Source organism: Hordeum vulgare, chromosome 3H (genome assembly GCF_904849725.1).
Source record: "Hordeum vulgare subsp. vulgare chromosome 3H, MorexV3_pseudomolecules_assembly, whole genome shotgun sequence".
Lineage (NCBI taxonomy): Eukaryota > Viridiplantae > Streptophyta > Magnoliopsida > Poales > Poaceae > Hordeum > Hordeum vulgare.
Window position 1 is genome coordinate 53308027 of NC_058520.1, and position 13625 is coordinate 53321651.

The following is a 13625-nucleotide window of genomic DNA, read 5'->3' on the forward strand; positions in this document are numbered from 1 at the left end:
TTGATGGTTGGGGATTTCAATTATATCAGAGACCCACTGAACCGTAACAGACCGGGAGGAGATGTCCAAGACATGTTCACGTTCAATGAATTCATCGGCGAGCAAGCGCTTACGGAGCTACTGATCAAAGGTAGAACCTATACATGGTCTAATATGCAGCAAGATCCGCTTCTAGAACAGCTAGACTGGTTTTTCACGTCTCTGAACTGGTCCATATCATTCCCCAACACTATGGTGCGCCCTCTAGCAAGACCTATCTCGGATCATATTCCTTGCGTTGTTGTGATACAGACGAAAATTCCTAGGAATAGAAGCTTTCGCTTTGAATCTTTCTAGATAGCGCACCCAGGATTTATGGACACGGTCTCCTCCGCTTGGTCTAAACCGATCCGTTACGGTAAAGATAGCAATGCAGCTTCGATCATCTGTCAAAAGATGAATGCGGTTAGGGTAGCTCTCAAACGATGGAGCAAGAACATATCTCGTCTATCAGTTGCCATTGACAACACCAACAAAGCCTTGCTAGAGATCGATGCGATAGAAAGAAGAGAAATCTCACCACCCCAGAGAAGAACTTCAGGTCGATCCTCAAATCTCACATCATTAGGCTATTGCAATATCAGAAGGAATACTGGAGTAAACGATGCACAGTTAGGTGGATCAAATTCGGAGATGAAAACACCAAGTTTTTACAATCAATGGCGACCGAAAGATACCGACGCAATTGTGTAGCTACACTTAAAAACATGGATGGCAGTGTAGTCGAAGATCACAAGGACAAAGAGGCTGTCCTATTTGAAACATATAGAGAGAGAATGGGTGCGTCTAGACCACCGGACATACGGTTCGACCTCGCGTCACAACTGAGATCAGAGATTGACTTTGATACACTCACTGTTCCTTTTGAAAAATCGGAGATCGATGATGTCGTCAAACAAATGCCAGCGGACCGAGCACCAGGGCCAGATGGGTTTAATGGAGCGTTTCTGAAGGCTTGCTGGTCAATCATCTGGGAAGATTTCTATGGACTCTGTGAAGAATTCCACAGGGGATCACTTAACCTAGAATCTCTCAACTATGGATATATCACACTGATCCCAAAAGTATCCTCGCCTGAAACAGTCAATGATTACAGACCGATCATGCTGCTTAACTGTTGTCTTAAGATGATCTCTAAGATTATCGCCCAACGACTTCAGAAGATCATCTTGCGGATTGTACACCGTAATCAATATGGTTTTCTCAAGGGGAGATCGATCCATGACTGTCTAGCGTGGGCGTTCGAATATATCCACCAGTGCCAAGAGTCTCGAAAAAAGATAGTGCTACTTAAGCTTGACTTCGCCAAGGCATTTGATACGGTTGAGCACTCAGCGATGATTGACATCATGAAACATATGGGCTTTAACGCGCGGTGGATTAGTTGGATAAAGTGCATTTTCTCCTCAGGGAAGTCATCGATGCTGTTGAACGGGGTTCCTGGACGACAATTTCCGTGAATATGTGGTGTCAGACAAGGAGATCCCCTCTCCCCCGTGATATTTGTCTTGGCTGCAGATCTACTCAAAACTGTGATCAACAAAGCGATGGCCGATGGGGTTTTTACGCATCCGATCGATCCTCGAGGAAATGAGGACTTCCCAGTGATCCAATATGCTGATGACACGATCATTGTGATGCCAGCTTGTGCTGTCCAGGCCGCCAAGATGAAAGACATCCTAGATGACTATGTTGCAACCATCGGGCTCAAGATCAACTATGAAAAGTCGACGCCGGTTCCCATCAACCTGTCCCCCAACGAAAGTGAAGATATTGTGAAGATTTTCGGATGCACGAGGGCCTCTATGCCATTCACGTACCTGGGACTACCGCTGGGCACATCAAAACCCACGGTTTTGGACATGACCCCACTGGTTTGTAAAGTAGAAAGGAAGATAACGGCGGCAATGACAATGATGTCGTATGCGGGCAAGCTAGCCCTAATGAACTCTCTTATTACATCGATACTCATCTTCCCCATGGGAACGCTCCGGATCCCGCCGACGATTGTGGAACAGGTCGATAAGATAAGAAGGAGGTGCTTGTGGAGGAAGAAGGTGAAGGATGGTTTCAAAAGCAATGCGCTTGCAGCTTGGGAGGCGGTGTGTAAGCCCAAAGATAATGGTGGGCTTGGGGTTCTAAGTCTCAGATTACAAAATGATGCCATGCTTCTGAAAATGCTGCACATGTTCTATAACCATCGTGATGTTCCCTGGGTATCTCTAATCTGGAACACACATTATGTAGATGAAGTGCCGCATGCACAGGGGCCGTGTGGATCCTTTTGGTGGCGAGAGCTGGTTAACTCATGCCTCTGCTTAGGGGGGTGACTAGAATCCAGACTAGCAACGGCCGATCCGCACTGTTTTGGAAAGATGATTGGAACAATGCGGTATATGAAGACAAATTCCCCCGAGCATTCTGTTTTTCTAGCTCTGAAGATGCATCAGTCCACGACTTTCTGAGCACGCAATCGTTGCAGGAGAGGTTCCTGCTACCACTCTCGACGCAGGCTCATGATGAAGTCAAGCTGTTAATGGCAGAAATATGTGAGAAGACGATCAACCCTAATGCAGATAAATGGACGTGTGCATGGGGGACTGATGACTTCAAGACGTCGGATTATCGTAGGTTCTGCTTCAAAGGGGTGGTTGCCCATGCAGCATATAACTGGCTATGGAAATCGAAGTGCACACCGAAGATCAATGTGTTTGGTTGGTTCCTACTCATGGACAGGCTTAACACAAGGAATATGCTCAAAAGAAGACACTATAATATAGGCTCCACGTTGGATTGTCTACGGTGTGGCCGTAATATAGAGGAGACGCTTGAACATCTCTTCTTCGGATGTGGGTTCAGCAAAAGTTGCCGGGAGCTGTTAGGGATTAGATGGGCGGTGTCTGATCATAGACTAGAGGTGTTGCAACACTAGAAGATGATATATCCCCGGAAGATGTTCATGGAGACCTTCCTGGTGGCAGCCTATAGTCTGTGGAAAGAAAGAAACAACAAATGTTTTGAGAATGTGACACCCTCTCTAGACTCTTGGAGACATAGATTTGTAAAGGATTTTTCCAACCTTAGACATAGGGTGCCAGCTAGCAAGGCACATCTAGTGGACAACATTGTTGCTTCTTTGCTGATCCCTCCTCTAGTAGTGTAAACCATCCACCACCACCTCACCCCTCCCCCCACATGTACATGTAACATTGTGAGTTCTATTTATATATACATGCAGTAGGAGTCTTTCCTACTGTCTTACACTCAAAAAAAGAAGAACCAGAGGAATATGATGAAGATCAAGGTTCTGAAGAGGAGTCAGAGTCTGGAGTGGCAAGTCTTGCACTGCCTACCACATTTGTCACCAAGTCAATCTTCAACCTTGAAGAAAATGACAACACTATCTACACTAATGAATATGCTGATGACTTTGCTCCAACCTATTGCTTCATGGCAAAAGATTCGAAGGTACCAAGGCATACTTCCTCCTTTGATTCTAGTGACTGTGAACCCGATGATTATCAAAAACCCAGTTACTACAAACTTGCCAACATTGCCACCAAGAAACAAAGTGTCATTGAAAAGCTTCAAAAACTGCTAGACAAAAGCGATGATCTATTGAATGATGAAATGAATCGTACTCAAGTCCTCACTGAAGATGTGAAAAGTCTTTAGTCTAGATTTGATAGTCTTCAAGATCGTTATGGAACACTCTTGGCTGATCATGAGAAACTTTCCTATGAATTTTTTCAAAAGAAGCTTGATCTTGAGAAGTTAAGGATGTTTCATGATGATCTTCGAATGAAACATGATTCATTACTTGCTCAATAGATCAGTACCGCTCAGGTTGAATTCATTCCACCATGTTTGAAAGGCAACGAGCGTGAAACTGCTAATTCTTCACCAGAATCATCAAACGCTTCTATCGCTACAAATTCTTCAACTGTCCCTGTGATATCAAATTCTTCACGTGAAGAAACCACAAATGCTACTGACGAAAATGCAGGGTTGAAGGAATTGTACGTGACAGGCATATACAAAAGTCTCAAAGGGCATCAAACCCTTCGCGATGTGCTCAAAAATAAGATTCTGAACAGGAACCCAAGGAAAGAAGCCATTGCCTTTGAGAGGAAATTGAATGCCGATGGATCATACTGGAAACCCGAGAAGTACCCCAAAACCTCATGGGTTGCTGCTAAAGGCCCTCCCGTCGATCCATCCACTCTAACAGGCTTTGCACGTGAAATATCCAATTCCTCTGATGAGCCATTTGAATCCAACTATAAACTATTCAAAAATCAATCTGGTGATGTATTTGATCGATATGTTGGAACTAACTACAAGAATGAACCACCCCTGAGGAAAACATGTGTCCCCAAAAGTTGCTTGGAAAATCTTCAGGTGAATGTCTTCATGACACCACCTGTGAAGAACTAGAAACCCAGATCAATTTCCTTAGGTGGACCAAAGTCTTCACGAGGATCAAATTCCTCAAATGGTAAATATTATGCTCGTACTCACGCTAATGCTTCTGATATGCAGGGAAACTACAAGGGACATGAATATGAGCGTTATTCCTCAAATCATTATGTTCATAAGTCCTCAAAGAATTTCTCTGCCTATTCATTTGAGTACTCAACCCCCCTACTGTGAAAAGAAGTGCGTTAGCTTCAATGCCTCCATTCTCATATGGTGCTCACAGGATGATAAACTCTTTGCCAACCCTTCAGATGTGTGTGATGAAGAAAATGAACTAATCAATTCTGCAGGTCAGGTCTCTAGATGAAAGTCATCATTTGAAGAATTTGCTGGAGACCCAAGGAAATTGCTTGATTGGACGCAAGCTAAAAATGATGAAATGATGACATTTCACACGTCCTCAAATTTACTATTTATGATGAAATTCTTATATGATGAAATTGATATCATATTCTTCAAGTATGAAGCATATGAGATGGTAAGTTGTACTAATTCATCTGCACGATGACAAACCCAAGAATACAAAATGGGTTCTTGATAGTGGTTGCAGAAATCACATGACTGGTGATAAAAGCTTGTTGATGAACATGCCACTCATTCCATCACCACTAAAGCAAATCGCTTATGCTGATAAAGGTAAAAGAAAGGTATTGTGACTTGGCATAGTGGCTATCTCAAAGGACAGGCACATGGACAAAGTCATGCTTGTAGAAGCCCTTGGGTTTAACCTCATGTCAGTCTCAATGCTTTGTGATCTTGATATGATTGTCATTTTTGGAAAATATAGATGTGTAGTCATCATGGAATCTGACAAATCCAAAGTCTTTGTAGGCTTTAGGAGAGGAGATTTGTACATTTTTGATTTTTTCTACAAGTCCTCAACCAGCCACATGCTTACTAGCAAAAACATCAGAAGGTTGGCTATGACATCGACGACTTGGTCATGCAGGCATGAGGAATTTGCATACACTGGCGAAGAAAAAGCATGTCATTGGCATTGAATCCGTCAAATTCCTCAAGGACCACCTTTGTGGTGCTTGTGAATCTGGAAAGATTACCAGATCCAAACACCCCTCGAAGACTATCATGACTACTACTCGTTTGTTTGAATTGCTTCACATGGATCTGTTTGGACCTACTCATTACGCTACTCTAACCAATGCAACATCTTTATATGGCTTTGTCATCGTTGATGACTATTCTCACTATACTTGGGTACACATCATTCTGTATAAAAATGAAGTGTAGTAAGTCTTCAAACGATTTTCCTCAAGGGCCTCGACGAACTTCGGCGTCAAGATAAAACACATCAGGAGTGATAATGGGACAGAATTCAAGAATACTGGTCTTGATGATTATCTTGATGAACTTGGTATTATTCACGAACTGTCTGCTCCTTATACTCCTCAACAGAATGGCGTCGTCCAATGCAAGAACATGACTGTGGTTGAAATGGCAAGGACTATGCTTGAAGGAGATCAGACTCCTCGTCGCTTCTGGCCTGAAGCAATCAACACTTGTTGACACATCTTCAATCGGGTATATCTTCACAAATTCCTCAAGAAAACCTCATATGAACTCCTCATTGAAAATAAACCCAATGTAAGTTATTTCAAAGTCTTCGATGCAAGATGCTGGATTAGAGATCCTTAGCATAGCTCAAAGTTTGCACCTAAAGCACATGAGGGTTCTATGTTTGGTTACGGGAAGGACTCGCACACCTACAGAGTCTTCAACACCTATCACAATAAGGTTGTTGAAACCGTAGATGTGCGGTTTGATGAAACTAATGGCTCGCAAAGAGAGAAACTACCTCGTGTGCCAGATAAACTATCTCCTAAGGAACTCGTCAAGCTCAAGGCTACAAAGGATATCATTCCTACTGAGGAACAACCCCTTGTTGAAGAAGTCGTCCCCAACACTAAGGAAATTCATACTGGTGCACCTGAGGAAAATGCTACACAAAAAATTCCTCAGCCCGACCAAAGTCTTCAACCAGCTCATCCGAGGATTGCAAATGAAGTAGAACTTGAGAAAATTCTCGATGACATCAATGTGCGAGGTTCTCTCACTCGCTCAAAAGCTTCACATTTAGTTAACTTTTGTGGGTATTCCTCGTTTGTGTCTATCATAGAACCCTCAAAAGTTGCTGAAGCCTTTATGGAACCTGAGTGGATTCAAGCCATGCAAGATGAACTTCTTCAGTTCAAACTAAATGATGTTTGGGAACTCGTCAAAAGACCAGATCCTCGCAAGCACAATATGATCGGCACCAAGTGGATTTACCGAAACAAGCAAGATGAGGATGGCCAGATTTTGAGGAATAAGGCACGGCTTGTAGCCCAAGGCTACACACAGGTTGAAGGAATTGATTTTGATGAAACTTTTTCACCTCTTGCTAGACTTGAAGCTATTCGAATATTAGTTGCTTATGCTAATCATCACAATATAACTCTATATCAAATGGATGTGAAAAGTGCATTCCTCAATGGTAAGCTTGAGGAAGAAGTATATGTTCCTCAGCCCCCAGGTTTTGAAGACCCGAAGCATCCGGACAAAGTCTACAGACTCAAAAAGGCACTCTATGGCCTCAAGCAAGCCCCTCGGGCGTGGTATGATACATTGAAGGAATTCCTCAAGAAGAAAGGCTTCAAACTCGGTTCACTTGATCCTACTCTTTTCACAAAATCCTATGACAATGAACTATTTGTATGCCAAATATATGTCAACGACAGTATTTTTGGTTGTACTGACAAACGTTAGAGTGATGAATTTGCCTACATGATGAGTGAAGAATATCAAATGTCCATTATGGGGGAGCAGAAATTCTTCTTAGGCCTGCAAATTCGTCAACAACGCATTCATATCTCAGGAGAAATACCTCAAGGACGTTCTGAGGAAATTCGACATGCATGAATGCAAAGGCGTCAAGATTCCTATGCACTAACGAAAATGCTAAAGAATTCGATCAGCAGGTATATCTCTCTATGATTGGCTCGTGATTGTACCGATGTGCATCTAGGCCAGATATTATGCTTAGTGTTTGCATGTGTGCACGTTTTCAAGCAAAACCGAAGGAATCACACCATAAGGCTGTGAAACATATTCTTCGATATCTAGCTCACACACCAACACTAGGGTTATGGTACCCCAAGGGCTCAAATCTTCACCTCGTTGGATATTCTGATTCTGATTATGCTGGTGACCGTGTGGATCGCAAGTCAACATCTAGCACATGCCATTTCCTCGGAAGATCATTAGTCTGCTGGTCCTCAAAGAAGCAGAACTGTGTATAACTCTCCACTCCCGAAGCTGAGTACATTGCTGCTGGATCTTGCTGTGCTCAACTGCTATGGATGAAGCAAACCCTCAAATACTACGACATCAACATGAAGAATGCGCTCCTCTACTGCGGCAATGAGAGTGCAATCAAGATCGCCTACAACCTAGTACAACACTCTAAGACCAAGCACATCCAGATTCATCATCATTTTCTTCGTGACCATCTACTCAAGGACAATATCATCATCAACCATGTGAAGACTGATGATCAACTAGCAGATATTTTCACAAAGCCCTGGGATGAGAGAAGGTTTTGCAAGTTGCTCTGTGAGCTAAATATCCTAGAATCTTCGAATGTCTTGTAAACATGCACGCATCCTAACACTTATGCAAAATTGATGACTTAGATGTGCAACACACAAAGTAATGATTTTCTTTAATTAATGAAGAATATGACTCTAAGTGTGAAGAAATCAATGAGGAATTTGGTTCTCAGGGCCCTACGACAATTGTACGCGGCGCCTGAAATCATCATTCTTATACGGTGGGTAACGCCACCACCCAACTTTGAAATTCTTCAAGATGAAAATTCTTCAAAGTTGAAACTCTTCAATCTGAGACTTTTTCACAAATTCCTTAAAATTTTCAAAGTTTTCAAAATTTCAAATTCTTCAAACGTTTTTTGATGATCTTCATTTGATTACATATATATTATAATGAGCTTTCAATGTCCTCAACAACATTCACTTATTGCTCAGTCTTCAATTTCATTTTTCTTCTAAGTGAATGTGATCGGACCCGACTCCCCTCTATGCTAAGGTCAACCCAGTCTATTCTCAATTCTTCATATGCGTTCAGTTTAACACTTGTTCAAAATTCTCACTGAGTCCTTGTCAGCCGAGGACTTTGCAACGAAATCCTCAGAATTCATTTTTTTAACATTACAATAGTAACCACACCCACTACTCACGTTCGGATAACCACGATCTCCACCACTTCGATCGTGGGCACCACGTGTCACGCGGAGACGAGGGGGTAAGGGTAGTTCGATCCGAAAGTTTTGGCCCGGACCGTTTTCACCTGAGCTATAAATAGCCCCCTTACCCCCTCGGTCAAAACTCTTCTCTTCCTCTCGTCTTCTCCGCTCGAGATCAAACCCTAGCGCCGCCGCTAGCATCTTCATCACCTGTGAGGAAAAGCTTCACTGCCTCGCCCTCGCCATCGCCGGACTCACGCCGACTGAGGAATATCCTCCTCCACCGCCGCTGTAGCTGTCTTCAGTCGCCAAGTTAGGGCACTGAAGATATGAACCGAAGAACTTCCTCTTCTTACCACTCCAGTTCATCGTGTTCTTCACACATGGTAAATAAAATCCTATTTTACTGTCCCTATGGATCTCTTAATTCTCTTTAGATTCGTGAAATAAGCTTTTCCTCAGAAATTTCCTCAGTAGTGCACACCCATGTATAGAACACTTGATGAATTTCACTAAGTCACTAAAATTCTTCACGAGATTCCTCAATTGTGTAAATATTCGAATCTACATAACTCTGGAACCCAAGATCAGAATGCTTAGTCAAATTCCTCAACTTACTGGTCAAATTCCTCACCTTAAGTAATTCTTCAAATTTCCTCAAATCTGAGAACGCATATGACCTCTCCAAATTCTTCGCACCTATACTCTATTCACACGTACAAAATGTCAGCTGATGAATCACTAGGTTCTCAACTTAACTCATTTGTAGCATTTCTTGAAGAAACATTACCCGTGTCATTAGAATCATCAAGAATACAAATTTCTTAGCAAAAGCCTCAGCTGAAGAAAAAGGAGGAAGGCAGGAAATAGAAAGGTGGGAAGAAGCTGGAAGAAAATACGGCCTTTGAGATCCCTGAGGAAATCTATGCTGATTATTGTATACCTGATGAGAAAATTCATGGTAAAGAGACCATGGCGAAGCGCTAGATAAGGCTTCAGAAGATTGAACACCGATGGGCAAAAGAATGGAAAGAATTTAGATATGTGACTCCTAAATATGCCAAGAAGTTTGCCCTCAAGCCTCCCTGCAAAAGGTTGCCACAGGGAGATTAACAAGCAGCTCTTCCGTCAAGCGTGGCTACTATTGAGGATTACCGTGATGGAAGAGACAAATATCTGTCTAAGCTGTAGAAGAAGGCTAAAGTTGCTGTGACGAAATTCAACGAGGACTCTGCTGCAGCAGCAACTGCTGCCACTTCTTCAGCTCGTGAGGCCTCTACTACTGACATTCCTCAGAAGAAGGCTCTACCGAAGAAACCAATTCTCAAGCCAAAAGCCTCAACAGCTGCATCAAAAGAGCAATTTCCTTAGAAAGTTGCAACGACTCCAAAATCTTCAACTGCAGCCAAGTCTTCACCACCGCAGCAGAAGCAACTCAGTAAGGTTCAGTTTAACAACCCTAGTTCTTCTATGCCATCTGCCACTGGATCTGCGTCAAAATATTCACCAAGTTTGTTGAAGACTACCATCATCACAAACAAGCAGGAAAGAGTTGCACAAGCCATTGGTAGCACCGTTCCTCTTGCCATGGATCTGAAGGAATTACTAAACTTCATTGATCTCTGGCATGAGGATCCGAACACTCCCATTGATGATTTGAAGCTTCCTCCTGGAGTCAGCCACATGGTTGCCACTTTCACCAATGAAGCTAAATGGAAGGATCAACAAGCCAAACAAGCTAGGCTTCCCAAGGTCAAAAAGGAGAAATTTTTGAAGCAGAACCTCCTCACCTTATCCCCCGAGAAACTTGTTTCTACTCAGGCGGAGATGAAGACTCTCACACACATATATACAAGTCTTCATGCTGATCAAAAGGGTGCGAAAGTACAATTCGTCAAAGCTGCAAGTGCAGTTGCTCATGAATACAACAACAGAATGGCCACTTCCAAGCAGCCAACAAAGCTTCAACCAAGCCAAACTGTGCAAACAGCTGAGGGTGATGAAAATGAAGAACCAATAGCTGAAGAAATTCTCAGAATATTCCAGCCGAAGAATCTGCTAGGCCTGACTCTGATGACAAAAGGCCTGATTGTCGGGGGAATGATCCCCAGGTACCCCAAAGACGGAGAGTCGAACGGGCTGCCTGCCCGCCCGGGCCGGCTTCTTCCATTCCTGCCCACGGCTGGCTCCTCTGACCACCCGGCTGTGCCAGCCAAACGGCTGCCCGAAGTCAACTACGACGTCCCTTCGGGCGTCACGCAGTTTCATCTCCAGTGTAACTTGTCCCCTGGGCGCTGGTTTATAAAGTGCCCCACGAGACAAGCATAGCCTAGCTCCCAAGCCACATATAGCTTGGCAGGTAAGCTACCCATGGTAGCTTACATGCCAAGCAGCTTGGTATGTAAGCTACCCACTTTAGCTTACATACCAAGCCACACTTCAATACCAGGCTCTCATGCCCACCACGTATGGGGAGGACCCTCTTTGGCTGCCCTCTCACTCCCTCATGCACACAAAGACATGAGGCTAAGGAAGGAAGCACTGAGCTCCCTCTCCCCCTTCTAATACAGCTCCAAGAGCAACCTTGTATTACACATATACATCATATACAGACATGCAAGAGTGATAACCACAAGTATAGGGGATCGCAACAGTTTTTGAGGGTAGAGTATTCAACCCAAATTTATTGATTCGACTCAAGGGGAACCAAAGAATATTCTCAAGTATTAGCAGTTGAGTTGTCAATTCAACCACACCTGAAAGATTTAGTATCTGCAGCAAAGTATCAGTAGCAAGGTAGTATGATAACAGCAGTAGCAACAGTAACCAATAGCAGCAAAGTAACAACAGTAGTGGCAAAGTAACAGTAGTAGCAACAGAGTAACAGTAGCAACAGACACGTATGCATTGGATCGGTGATGGATGATTATGCCGGATGTTATTCATCATGCAACAGTTATAACACGGAGATATATGTAACTAGCTCCAGTTCGTCAATCTAATGTAGGCATGTATTCCGTATGTAGTCATACGTGCTTAGGGAAAATAACTTGCATGCCATCTATTGTCCATCCCTCCCATGGCAGCGGGGTCCTAATGGAAACTACAGGAAATTAAGGTTCTCCTTTTAATAAAGAACCAGACCAACACATTAACACTTGGTGAATACATGAAGTCCTCATACTATGGTCATCTCCGGGAGTGGTTCCAGCTATTGTCACTCCGGTGTTGCCGGGTCATAACATATGGTAGGTGACTACAACTTGCAAGATAGGATCAAGAACACACATATATTGGCGAGAACATAATAGGTTCAGATCTGAAATCATGACACTCGGGCGCTAGTGACAAGCATTAAGCATGGCAAAGTAGTAGCAACATCAATCTCAGAACATAGTGGATACTAGGGATTAATCCCCGTCAAAACTAACTCGATTACATGATAGATCTCATCCAACCCATCACCGTCCAGCAAGCCTACGATGAGATTACTCAAGAACGGTGAAGAGCATCACGGAATTGGCGATGAAGGAAGGTTGGTGATGATGATGGCGATGATTTCCCCTCTCTGGAGCCCGGAACGGACTCCAGATCTACCCTCCAGAGGAAGAACACGAGGTGGTGGCGCCTCCGTATCATAAAACGCGATGAACTCTTCTTCTTGATTTTTTTCGCACGAAAGAGGCTAAAAAGAGCTGAGATTGGAGGCGGTGGAGTTTTGTGGGCCCCACAAGCTTGCCAGGCGCGACCAGGGGGGGCGCCTGGTGGGCTTGTGGGCTCACAACTCCACTTCGTCCGTTGATTCTTGCGCGGGTATTTTTTATATATTCCACAAAAATTCTTCGTAAATTTTCAGGTCATTCCGAGAACTTTTATTTTTGCGTAAAAATAACACCATGGCAATTCTGCTGAAAACAGCGTTAGTCCGGGTTAGTTCCATTCAAATCATGCAAGTTATAGTGCAAAACAAGGGCAAAAGAGTTTGGAAAAGTAGATACGATGGAGACGTATCAACTCCCCCAAGCTTAAAACCTTGCTTGTCCTCAAGCAATTCAGTTGAAAAGCTGAAAGAGACAGAAGAAAACTTTTACGAACTCTATTTGATCTTGTTATTGCAGCTATGTCTAACTCATATCCAGAATTTCAGCAAGATCACAAGCAAACCACATAAGCAAATTACATTTAGGTCTCATGGTAAATTCATATAAGTGGCATAATCAACTAGCGAGCAAATAATAATAAGTCTCAAACGTCAACACTTCAATCAAAACAATCATGAAGCAGTATGAACAGATGGTATCTCGGTAGCTCTTTCTGAGACCGCAAAACATAAATGCAGAGCACCTTCAAAGACCAAGGGCTGACTAAACATTGTAATTCATGGCAAAGAAGATCCAGTCACAGCCATACTCAATATCAGTCAAAAGCAAAGCATAAAAATGACAGAGGTGCTCTCTAATTGGTGCTTTTGTAAGAAGAGGATGACTCAACAGGAACATAAATAGATAGGCCCTTCACAGAGGGAAGCATTGATTTGCAGAGGTGCCAGAGCTCAAGCTTTGAAAACAGAGATAATAATTTTGGGTGGCATGCTATCATTGTCAACGCGGTGACCAAGAGTTCTCACCATCTTCCACGCTACACATGCTATAGGCGGTTCCCAAACAGAAAAGTATAGTTTTGACTCCCCCACCACCGATCAATCACACTCCACGACTAGCCGAATACTCGGGTGCCGTTCATACCAACATCAATCCAGCGGAGTTTTGTTTGCAATTATCTTTCCGATTTGAGCATGGAACTGGGCATTCCAATTACCGGCCCCTTTCTCGTGAATGATAGTGAATAA

At 43.2% G+C, this 13625-nt stretch overlaps 1 pseudogene; it reads left to right on the forward strand.

Moving 5' to 3' along the window:
- The first annotated feature begins 698 nt into the window (after positions 1–698).
- On the forward strand, positions 699–11104 carry LOC123441473 (annotated as a pseudogene).
- Positions 11105–13625: the final 2521 nt, after the last annotated feature.